The sequence below is a fragment of the Myxocyprinus asiaticus genome, chromosome 9 (assembly GCF_019703515.2).
Source record: "Myxocyprinus asiaticus isolate MX2 ecotype Aquarium Trade chromosome 9, UBuf_Myxa_2, whole genome shotgun sequence".
NCBI classification, from domain to species: Eukaryota; Metazoa; Chordata; class Actinopteri; order Cypriniformes; family Catostomidae; genus Myxocyprinus; species Myxocyprinus asiaticus.
Genome location: NC_059352.1, coordinates 12,972,864 through 12,985,932, shown reverse-complemented (window position 1 = coordinate 12,985,932; position 13,069 = coordinate 12,972,864). Strand labels below are relative to the sequence as shown.

Below are 13,069 nucleotides of genomic sequence, written 5' to 3'. Positions count from 1 at the left end.
AAAATACTAGAAATTACCTTGAGACCAGTTGGTTAAAAGCAAAAATGGCAAAGAAAAACAGGTTAGTTCTGAGAAAAGCCCTAGCATCATTAGTTAGCAGATGCCACTTTGTTTGATATTTTGCATGCAATTCAGTGACATTACACATTTTTAAGTGTAACTATAGTGTTGAAATACTTGTGTGTGCTGTGCACACACAAATCATGCATATAGACACTACTACATTAATCCACTTTCATACGCAATGAGTTACATGCCAAAGGCTATTCTACCCTCGAAGATCTTTATGAATCACATTCCAGTAATATCATGGAAAAAAAGACTTCACAACCTATCAAAACAACTCCTTAAATCAATAAAAGAGCGATATTTCCATGCTGACCTGTGCCACGTTCAATATGATGGAAGCTTATTTGAAAGGGACAGTCCCTAAGTCACTCTTTCAAAAAAGAGTTTTCACCCAAAACCGTCGACACCATGCTCTCCCCCTCCCACATTAACCGGCCAGGCACTCTCACACAGCAGAAAAATACCCTATTTATAGAACCCTAATTAATTATGCATGAGAATATGACACTAAAACTCCTCTAGTGCTATGAATGGGCCAAAACACTCCATTTTTGGTGAGTGGCAGAAATCTGAGAAAACTCATTCAGTGTATGAACTTAAAAGACAGACTGGATGAAATTCTGTATCTAGGAAGCTAGATTTATTAAGCAGATATTATTTGGAAAGTTCTGTCAGTGATTGTGTTTATTTTGTGCTATATTTACTTTATATTTCTGTAGCTCAACTGGTAAAGCGTTGCGCTAGTAAAAACAAGGTCATGGGTTTGATTCCCAGCAATAAAATGTCTTGCAAATGAGTAATTGTTTATTTTTTTTGTTACCGTTTTAAAACCTTAATGCAAACAAGTGGAAAATTTGAATCTTAGACCTTTCTGTTTGTTCCATATGGACTGTTTTTAAGCAATTCTAAACGATCCTATGCAAAGAAATCATTTGTGTGTTTTACTAATTTATGCGTTTCCTCTTAGGCGCTCTGTTTCAGCATTCTGATTCCCACGCGACCAAAAATAAAAGTGCTGAAATGAGTCAAACTTCTTTTATAACTTGTAAAACCTGTGTACAACTCACTCTCTTTCTCACCGTCAGGTCTGGTGGTTATGCTAAATGAAACATAAAACATGCTCTCCCATCCGTACGTTAAAGATTACTGCACGCTGCACAAGTTTTGTTTACACAGAAACCTTTATGATACAAAAACACTTGCTGTGTGATAGGTATGGGGGGGTCTAGCTGGAACAAGGATACTTGAGTCAACAGGATGTGATATTGAGACACTTCAAGATGAGGACACAAAGTACACTGGTGCTTTCAGTAGTTAATTGCGTCAGAAAGGGTTGTCAACAAACAAACCAAATGATCAATCAGAAATATGGAGTTCTAAAAAAAATTAGGCTACTCTAACCGCAAGACTGCTTCCTGTCGAGAACACTTTTGAGAAGAACATCTTCTATAAGGCTACGCTAACCGCAAGACTGCTTCCTGTCGAGAACACTTAGAGAAGACCATCTTTTATATCAAATAAGACTTCACAAATGAGCTCCTTAATAATAACACATTTCTTGTTTTTAAAGTAGCAAGCTAAAAGATACGTCTTCATTGACTACGTCGGAAAAAACCCGCAATTAAGACAAAAGCAACACAGGGATGATTCAAATAGTTTGTAGGGATCAAAACTAATGAGAAGAGAGAGGATGAACTTAGCACCGTTTCCGAGGTGAACACAGGCCCTGGGCAAAGAAATTATTCGTTGTTTAACAAGACAGAGAGCGCGGCTGACTGGCAGAGGGCTAGCGTCGCGCTAAAGAAACCCATTGTGAGCCGTCACTGTGATGTTTACACAGCACCCATCCCTGCACGCAAACACACTTGCGTGTGTGTGAACACATGCACAAACAGCCCCCTCGCGTCCCTCCTTTCCATCTCTTTGCCTGGAATTCATCTTTGTTTGATCTCGCATTCAAAGGTAGCGGGGGTTTGATAGACGTGCTAGGCTAAAAGCAGCTCCAGACGCATGCACAATAAACTGCCAGACGATGACAGGCCATGCATCTGAAGGCGCGTTTAAAGTGAAGAGAACATCGTGCTGTCTAGGCGCTACAATAGTGCATCAAGCGACGTATTAGGTGGAACTGATCAGATACAAAAACAGTTCAAAGCCAGATAATGCTAACAGATGACTGAGCTGCTAAAAGAGCATGAACGTGCCTTGCTATGGGCAATGCTTGATACTAATCAGTGAAAGGCACTTTCCACGAATAGGTTACAAAACAAGACTCATTTTTTTTCTTTTTCAGCGAGTGGTTAGTGAAAGGAGGTGCTTAACTTTCGGGAAATGTTGATTGTCAACCTCTGGAGGTCAAACTGAACATTATATGCACTAGTGTTGTCAAAAGTACCGGTACTTCAATACCAAGTCAATAATAAAATTAAAAACATGTTACGATGCCATGGCAGTGGTGGCTTTAAGCATCTGGGGGCCCGTTTCAAGAGCTAATGTGAGGCCCTACCCCCCCATACATTTTTTTTTAAAACATAAAAGAGAGGAAAAAAGCAAAGATTCATTCATTAATATGGTATATTTTCAGACTTCACCTTAAATGCATTGGGCACTTTCTGCATCAACAGCTCAGCATAGAAATAACACAAACAATCCCCTTAATTAAAAACTGAAACAATTTATTTTTGCTTTGGAATAAGGAGAAGCCTCGCCCTTCGGCAACTACTATTCAGCACTGAACAGCACTATGTTTTATGTATCAGCTGACATAAAAACAGCTTAAACAATTCCCTCATATTAAATTAACAACAGCAGCAATAACATATTTTGCTTGGGAATTAGAAGTGTCTGAAACTACTGGTAGTTTACAATGAATTGCGCTTTGCGCTCTTTCAGCACCATGGAGAGCTCACTACAAGCCTGGAGAGCGAAAAGAAGGGGGAGAGGGGGAGTAAGCCAAGCGGGAGAGAGAAATTACGATTGCGGAAATCTAGTCAGCCGCCACGGCCACAATATAGCTATATATATATATATATATATATATATATATATATATATATAAATACACATATATACACACACACACACAGAATATAATTTTTTTAAGTGGGTGAATTATTCAATTCTGGCATGTCAGTTGGGAGCCCTTTGGAGGGCGGGGCCCGTTTCAATTGAAACAGGTGAAACATAGCTAAGGCCGCCAATGATCTACAGTACTGGTAGTACCGAGCACCGATTCTATCCGGTACCAGCACGCAGTATTACACATGACAGCTTTAAAATTCTAACAGGCATATTTTGAACGTGTGCTCTGTTACTCCTTTTATACTGAAATGGACAATTAATACAATTTTAATTGTGACATGTCCTAGTGTGATTTATTAAACCACTAAAGGCTGCAATCTTAGTGTGGATGGGCTCCGTACCTAAAATGAATGTATAAATCCGAACGCTCAAACACTGGAATCTCCACAGACTCGCGTTGTTTGAGATGACAGAGCAGAGCACTAATCCACTGTAAAGCGCATATTACATGTAGAATCAAAGCATTTGCTCTTTAAACCCAGCTCAGTTTTATTTATATAGCATTTAAAACAACAGAGTTGACCAAAGTGCTTCACAGTAATGAAATTTGAAACATAATTTTTCAAAATTACTACGTACACAAACACCAGTAAATACTTCAAAACTGTGTCCTACATTTCATTTGTCAGGCTTAAAGGCCAGTGTAAAGGATGAGATTCAATCACACTGGGCTGTGTTGCGAACTGTTAATCCTGAAAAGTGAAGCTTCCGGCAAAAAACACACATCATAATAAAATGCAAGATTCATAAAATAAAAGCTAGATGCCTGAAATTTAAGAAATTGTGACAGAAATATATTACAACTGTATGGTAAAATGTAATATTCACTGTAATAATAATAATAATAATAATAATGATGAAGCAATATGTCATAAGCAACAAATAAAAGTTTGGCAAAAAACACACACACTTCATAAATTGAATATTTTCGATTAAATATTATATATTTAATGATAGATAGATTTGATGTCTTGAGAATCCTTCATTACAATTCCTTAAGATTATTTGATGCCATGTCCGCACCGACATGCACACAAACAGACCCGACAACCCCTCCAGGTATTTGTGATTAGAAAATAACCCTTAAGAACCCAACAAAACCCCTCATCTTATCAGTGACAACACAATTTTTCTTTCTTGTCATCTGCGACATGTCTTATGTTCAAAGATCACACTTTCGAAACCTTCATGTCAACATCTCTGCTTTAAACAGCGTCGCTCTGCATATGCATATGTATTTGTTTACATAATGCATTTGGGAATAGCAAATGTGTAGTAAGTAAGCCAGCACTCATGACCTAGGGCTGCTATTCCAGTGATAGCGAGTGAAGATGCGTGTCTATGTGTCACTTGCACGTGTGGATTATGTACAGGCTTTGGGGGTTCCTGCTGTGTAAGCTCAGCTTCACTTGCCATACAAATTCCTATTCATGAATTCACTTCCCTTTTATATTTAAGGGAAACCGGGGCAAGTAGTCACAAGTGGTATCTGTAAATAACTATGAGGTTTTGAGTCAAAAGTCCAATTACACAAATGCTTGTTTTCTCTAACAGCAGTTTTGTATGTTGGTTTCAAACATCTAGTTCAAAACCTTTTTTATGGTGTGTGAATTCTATCCTCCAAACACAAATTCTGATATCATCAGTTTTTTGTAAAAGCTATTAGATAAACCAGTGAATAGCATAAAAAGGATCTACCTTTTGCATTTTTGCTGTTACATGAATTGTTTTGTACTTCATAACAGTTTTACTGATTCAAGTTTGCAGAAATGCCTATAATAATCACAATCATGCATAGCATGACTAAATGTACTGTTACTGTGTGAGCGGCATGTTGTCACAAAAGTGTTTCAATAAAAATGGTGAAAATCTTCAATCTTGTGTAGTCGAGATTTTAAGCTGTATGCCTATACAGCAATTGACAGTCAAACATGAACTTTTCCAAGACACTTTCATTATTGTGCTTTAGAGCTGTTAACCGGGTAATACGTGGCTGTTGACCACAGAGCTAGCAAACACCTAAAAAGAGACCTGTTAAATGCTGTTGAGCACAGATAAATACAAATCTTCTACAAAGAAAAGGAAGAGTAGCACACTGAAATTACCAATTTGTTGAGACAATATACACACTCAAGTGTTGAAAAGACTTTTTAAATTCACACAAAAATTAAAATGATTCACTCACCCTCTTGTTGTTCCAAACCTGCATGACTGTCTTTCTTCCATGGGACACTAAAGAGGACGTTAGACAGAATGTTAGTCTCAGTCACTATTCACATTCATTGCATCTTTTTTCCATACAATGAAAGTGAATGGTGACTGAGGCCACTCATTCTCCCTAATATCTAATTTTGTGTTCCACAGAAGAAGAAAAAAAGCCAAACGGGTTTTGAACAACACTGTGGTCAGTAAACGATTTTTCAATTTTCATGTCTTTAACCTTTGAGGAGCTCCTTTTGTGTGTTTCTGAACTGTTTTCTGAAAATAAGATGGCACTTATTTGTGTTGGGTCCTGTAAAACCAATTTCTCTTTATCTGTCTTTTCTTTAACCATTGTGCCCCTCGCCACAGCAATGAAGACCTTGAATGTGAAATGGCTGAAACTAATCGAGCCTTTAATTGGTGGGAGATGTGCACACAGGTGAAGCTACATCCCAGTGGCCATTGTGAAACAGAAAGGGCTGTTTACACAGCGTTAAGAAGTCTGGAGTCAGGATCCTCAGACATGACCCACAGAAAGGACTGCTAATAGGTTAGTGTGTAACACTGTCTTGGATTCAGCACATCTTCTTGTTTTCTACAGGGCTTGAGGGTTTTGTCTTAAATGTCACAGTTATTAGATTGAATTTTTTTTGGTGGGATGGTCCTGAGGGCTTTCTGGGAAGGTTTTAAAAGTTGTCAAGGTTTTATGAGAAAGTTTTGGGTAAAATAAGTAAAAAAATAAGCTCCACCATTCTTCCACACCTCTAGCTTTATGTATTTCTTTTTCTAGATCAGAATTACAATGTAGACTGAAAAACTGTCCATCCAGTGAGCTTTAAAGGAAAAATTCACCCAAAAATGACAATTATGTCATTGTTTACCCTTGTGTTGTTAAAATCCCATTTGACTTACTTTCTTCCGTGGACCTCAAAAGGAGCTGTTAGGCAGAACCTGGTGTGACATGTCTTGATTTGGCATACTTGAATGTTCACAAGCATAAATTAGATTTGGGAGCTACGGCAGATGGGAAGATTTTCAGTGAATAACAACTACATTTTTTGTCTGTTCTTCATACAAAGCTATTGTATGGCTTCAAAAAATTATAAGTAATATAGTTCACAAGTTGTATGGACTACTTTTATAGTGCTTCTATCAGTGTTGTAGTACTCGAGATCAGTCTTGGTCTCGAGTCCGGTATGGAGAACTCTTTTTGAATGTTTCGGTCTTGTCTCGGAATCGACCGCATTTTTACTCGGTCATGTCTCGATCTCAGACAAAGAGGACTCTGGATTTTATTTCAAGACCGGTCAAGACCACAACTGTGCGGATATCACTAAATTGCCTGTGCACCGTCTGATTTATTTGTTAACATCATTACTGCGATTGGATGTAAAACTTCCTGCTTCAAATGCAAGCAATATTTGACTCATTTCTAATTTGAAATTTTTGTTACTGTTAAGGGCTGTCACCCCTCCCCTTCCCCTTCACACACACTACAAGAAAGTGAACACGGGAGACAGGAGAAGAAACTGTGGCTGTCTGAGAGATGTCAGACAAATTTTCTGTAATACAATAAGGCTACCTAAACCAGTGTTTCCCAACCATTGTTCCCACTAGTGTGCCGTGAACATTTGTCAGATGTGCCATGGAAAACAATCAAATTCCTCAAAATAAATAAATACCGTTTTTTTTTTTTTTTTTGGTATTTTAATGAAGGCATAGAGATGGTAGAAGAGTTTTAAAGTTGCCAATTCAGTATATTTTTCATTACAAAGTATTTTGTGTAACCAGTTTAAATATTTTGTCCATCATAACATTATTGTTCTAACAAACTCTAGTCCACTGTCAAACACAACTCCTCACATGTCCACAAAATGATGCTTCATCATCACACTTGTAGTAAAAACATTCAGTCAGTGAACCGAATAAATGAATAGAACACAACAGATGTATTGTTTTACTCAAAGACTTAAAGCTGTTTATTTGTGCACAGCATAGAGTTACAGATGTTATGAACAGATGTGGCGTACTTGTCGCGTTTCTCTCAATAAACATAAAAAGAATATGAGAAATTGTTACATACGATTACTAAAAGCAAATTCTCCTGTCCAAAAACAACGTGATTCGGTGTGTAGATTCTGAGGTACTGTAATCTTCACGGAACGCATTTAACATCTGAACCGGAGAATGGAGGCCGGGCCGCTGCTCCCGGGTCCTAGTGCCTGTCGTTCCAAACTGTCAGTGCGACTTGTGTTTTTTCTCTCTCTATCAACAACGCGATTTTATAGTCAGGTGTGACTTTATTTCCAGAAAATACAGTCAATAAAAAAAAATAAAAATAAAAAAAATTTAAAACATTTGCTGAGCCGTTGCTAGAATTAATATGCAAGAACAAATCTACAAATTGGAAAAGACACAAATTTGTTGGTTTTTCATTATCCAATTAGCACTCTTGGCATCTGTGACCTCATTATACAGTGTACATATGTTACTTGCATTTTTTGCATAGCCGAATTTCAAACATTACGAGTTCATGCTAGACAGACAGAAAACATGGACAAGTTCTTGAAAAGGAAAACTATTGACGATGGTTATGTGGGATACTGGTGTGCCATGGGATTTTTTAATCGTAAAAAGTGTGCCATGGCAGAAAAAAGGTTGGGAAACATTGGCCTAAACCACAAAGCGTTAATCTACAAAAAAGCGTCCAAAAGAAAACACACAGCAGTATGTAAATTCTGCAATGCAATGCTTACTGAGACAGCTGGACCACGTCAAACTTTTATCGGCACTTAGAAAGGAAGCATAAAGAAAGGTAAGCTAAGTGTAAGTGATGCTAGCTAATCTAGCTAGCTAACGTTAGCAATCTGCCTATTGCTGCATTCCATTCAACACGGAAAGTCGGATTTTCCATCTTCCTACTGGGAAAAGTGCAATGGAACCCCACTTGAAGTCGTAATTACAACTTGGAAAGTGGTGCGGAAATTTCAAACTCTGATTTTGCTGCGATGCAGGTGCGCGACATCACACAATCTTGTCTGCACCCAGGAAGATGTACAAAATAAGTGATAAACATTCACTTTTATTAAAATAATATCGATAAATGAGTCAAAGTTCCTATATTACATGATTTTAAAGCTTGTTTAACAAACGTTAGCAGAGTAGCAGGTGTTCAAAACATTGTAAATTATACTCTGTTTTGATAATCGTACACCTGTAGCACAAATGCTATCGTTGCAGATTGTTTCTAAATTGGGTTGCTAGGAGACATCTCTGGTGACAGTCAAACACCTGCTAAGCTAACAGGAGCATTGCAGTTTTGTTTCCTTCAACGTCATCTTCCGAGCATCTGGCATTGGAATGCCTTTAGTCAGAGATCGGAGATATCAAGTGGAATATCCCACATCTGATTTGAATGGAATGCAGCTTCTGTACCTAAACTCATCTTCACCCCTCACCCAAAGAGATTTAGCGAGTATTAGCTATACATATTAGCTACCTATGTATATACTTTTTTTAGGTTGCTAGTTTCAGTTGCTTGCCAGCTATTTGCCACCTAGCTAGGTGCGCAAGCTACATAATTTAGTTAACATATATTGAGGGATGTAGCTAATGCAGTTTTAACTTTGTGAGAGATTGAGGGGACAGGGCATGTAGTGACAAATTGTTGTTCCCAAGTCATGTTTTTGCTTGTGATAAACAATGACGAGACAGGCCAAATAAAGCTATGTAGCTAATGTATATAAAGTTATGTTACATCAGCATTAGCTAATGTCAACTCTGACATAAACGATACACGCTGCGGTAACGCTCCCTCACTTGGATGAGAGAGTTAGAGATGTGACAGCTGAGACCGAGTAATGCGGCTCCACTTATATGAAAAGTGTACATTTTAAATAGGCTGCATTGCTTATGTTTGGCATTCTTTGTTCTATTTTCTAGATTTAGCTATGTGGTTAGCAAATTGCACACATTTATATAAGGCTTGTTGTTGGTTCAAAAACAACAAAAAAAAGTTACTATATTGAAAAGAGAGAAAAGTGAAGACTTAAGTACTGAATAATTGTTTGATATATTCTGTACTTAATGATGGTTTCTAAGGGAATAGTCATCCAGAAAACCTGATGCGATGCTTGCACAATAATGTTATTGTTTTAGGTGGATGGTAAAACTTGGAAAAGGAGTGTTGAATAAAGATGGTTAAGTTGATTTCAGCTCCTTAGTGTTTGTTTGTATTTGTTTGCTCATAGAAAACAAAGGAAAATTCACACACATAAATTTCTCATGGTACACTGACACACACACACACACACACACATATATACAGGTGCATCTCAATAAATTAGAATGTCGTGGAAAAGTTCATTTATTTCAGTAATTCAACTCAAATTGTGAAACTCGTGTATTAAATAAATTCAATGCACACAGACTGAAGTAGTTTAAGTCTTTGGTTCTTTTAATTGTGATGATTTTGGCTCACATTTAACAAAAACCCACCAATTCACTATCTCAAAAAATTAGAATATTTTAACATGCCAATCAGCTAATCAACTCAAAACACCTGCAAAGGTTTCCTGAGCCTTCAAAATGGTCTCTCAGTTTGGTTCACTAGGCTACAAAATCATGGGGAAGACTGCTGATCTGACAGTTGTCCAGAAGACAATCATTGACACCCTTCACAAGGAGGGTAAGCCACAAACATTCATTGCCAAAGAAGCTGGCTGTTCACAGAGTGCTGTATCCAAGCATGTTAACAGAAAGTTGAGTGGAAGGAAAAAGTGTGGAAGAAAAAGATGCACAACCAACCGAGAGAACCGCAGCCTTATGATTGTCCAGCAAAATCGATTCAAGAATTTGGGTGAACTTCACAAGGAATGGACTGAGGCTGGGGTCAAGGCATCAAGAGCCACCACACACAGACATGTCAAGGAATTTGGCTACAGTTGTCATATTCCTCTTGCTAAGCCACTCCTGAACCACAGACAACGTCAGAGGCGTCTTACCTGGGCTAAGGAGAAGAAGAACTGGACTGTTGCCCAGTGGTCCAAAGTCCTCTTTTCAGATGAGAGCAAGTTTTGTATTTAATTTGGAAACCAAGGTCCTAGAGTCTGGAGGAAGGGTGGAGAAGCTCATAGCCCTAGTTGCTTGAAGTCCAGTGTTAAGTTTCCACAGTCTGTGATGATTTGGGGTGCAATGTCATCTGCTGGTGTTGGTCCATTGTGTTTTTTGAAAACCAAAGTCACTGCACCCGTTTACCAAGAAATTTTGGAGCACTTCATGCTTCCTTCTGCTGACCAGCTTTTTAAAGATGCTGATTTCATTTTCCAGCAGGATTTGGCACCTGCCCACACTGCCAAAAGCACCAAAAGTTGCTTAAATGACCATGGTGTTGGTGTGCTTGACTGGCCAGCAAACTCACCAGACCTGAACCCCATAGAGAATCTATGGGGTATTGTCAAGAGGAAAATGAGAAACAAGAGACCAAAAAATGCAGATGAGCTGAAGGCCACTGTCAAAGAAACCTGGGCTTCCATACCACCTCAGCAGTGCCACAAACTGATCACCTCCATGCCACGCCGAATTGAGGCAGTAATTAAAGCAAAAGGAGCCTCTACCAAGAATTGAGTACATATACAGTAAATGAACATACTTTCCAGAAGGCCAACAATTCACTAAAAATGTTTTTTTTATTGGTCTTATGATGTATTCTAATTTTTTGAGATAGTGAATTGGTGGGTTTTTGTTAAATGTGAGCCAAAATCATCACAATTAAAAGAACCAAAGACTTAAACTACTTCAGTCTGTGTGCATTGAATTTATTTAATACACGAGTTTCACAATTTGAGTTGAATTACTGAAATAAATGAACTTTTCCACGACATTCTAATTTATTGAGATGCACCTGTATGGCAATAAAAGAGGTGAATGAAGAGGAATCTTCATTTGTTTTCTGTGGGTGTTTTTATGGGAATGTGGATCTTTCAGATCAATTTGAGGAGTGCCTATGGTTTGCATGTTCCACATTTTATCGTAAGTGTGTCATGCGGTGTGGGACTCGCACTGGTCTGGCTTTGGTCTTGACTCGGTCTGGCCCTGCCTTGGTCTTGGTCTTGACTTGGTCTCAACCCCTCAAAATCTTGGTCTTGTCTCGGTCTCGATACACTCTGGTCTTGGTCTTGACTTGGTCTCGGTTTAGGTGGTCTTGACTACAACACTGGCTTCTATAGTGCTTTTTATCATTTTTGAAGCTCGATAGCCCCAGTCCCCATTGACTTTCACTGTATGCACAATAGCAGCCTGGACATTCTGCTTAACATCTCTTTTGGTGTTCCATGGAAGAAAAAAAAAATCCTTCAGTTTTGAAACGACATGAATTTTAATTTTTATGTGAATTATTCCTAAAATTGTATTGTGTGTGCAAACATGCAATGAAACAGTGTTGGACTTTATTCACCGTCAATGCTGTTTAATGAAAAGTCCATGATTTAAGAATGCTCCTCCACAGACATGAGAATGTAAGTACTATATATCAGGGCTGTTTAGATTAATTGAGTTTCTCTTTCCCTTGCTAATTTTACCTCCTTTTGTTAATTTTCTTGATTGGACATTTATCTACAATGCAAACGAGGGCCAGTGAGTTTCCAGCTAAGTATCTAATTGATGTAATGTCCAAAAAGCCTCTTCACATGGAAAACAGGCGCTCGTGTTGAAACCCTCTTGGAAACACACTCGCCGTTTAGATTTCTAAACTAATTCATGTAGAATACATAAATAAATCAATGTTATATACCCACTCCAAACCATTACTACTGCCTCCCATGGCTGAACTTTTCTACCAATCTATTAATATTAATGACAACACTAAACATTTTAAATTGCTGTGCTCAAACCACATAAGGCTTGCTGAGAGATTGCAGTAGAGAAGCGCTGTCTGTAAATAATAATAAAAATTAAAAAGAATAACGGCTAACGTTTGGAGTTGACACATTTTTTCTTTAGAAAAAAAAGGGCGAGTAAAACGAGTGAGAGGGTGCTTCAAGGCATAAACAGTAAGTGGCTCTGTTCCAAAACCTACTGAGTTAACTACATATAATAGGCAGCATTTTAAGGCATCATAGGCACAAAGCCAATGCAAAGATTGTTCCAAAAGGCAGAGAAAACAAGATACCAACTTCTTGCACTAAAAAAAACAAGGCACAGTGCAACACATAACAGAACGGATGTGTCTGGAGACGTGCTTCTGCACCCTGTCTACTTCCATTGATGCGACGTGTCAAGACGCAACACAACAGCTTGAGGCTGTCTACACTGGAAGCGTCGAAGTGAGCGTTCTAAATGATGCGCAGACAGCATGGACCAATCAGCTGTAAGCTTGAGTAGACTTCAGCAATGGTTAAATCAGCGATTAACTTGTATCATTCTTTATTTTCAACAGAAATCCAATGTTATAAACATATACATATTATTAAATTATTATTGTAATGTTATTGTTGCTAAAACGGTATTTAAGAGTATTTAAATTAGTACACCAGAGACCAGAAACATCATGAGTTGGCTTTAATGCAACAGTCAGCAGTTAATACTGTAGGTAACAAATACAATTCTTGGATTCACATGCATGATATCTGGTAAGTATAATCATTTTATTGTTAAAAGTGGACATTCTTTTTTTACCTGACATGCATCTTAAAAGTGCGGCGCTCCTGTGTGAGATGCT

The 13,069-nt window shown here is 38.1% G+C and overlaps 1 protein-coding gene across 8 annotated transcripts in view; it reads right to left on the bottom strand.

Moving 5' to 3' along the window:
• The window catches only part of LOC127445628 (forkhead box protein P1-B-like), a 263,267-nt gene that overhangs the window by 83,223 nt on the left and 166,975 nt on the right, over nt 1–13,069 (bottom strand). The window lies entirely within an intron of this gene.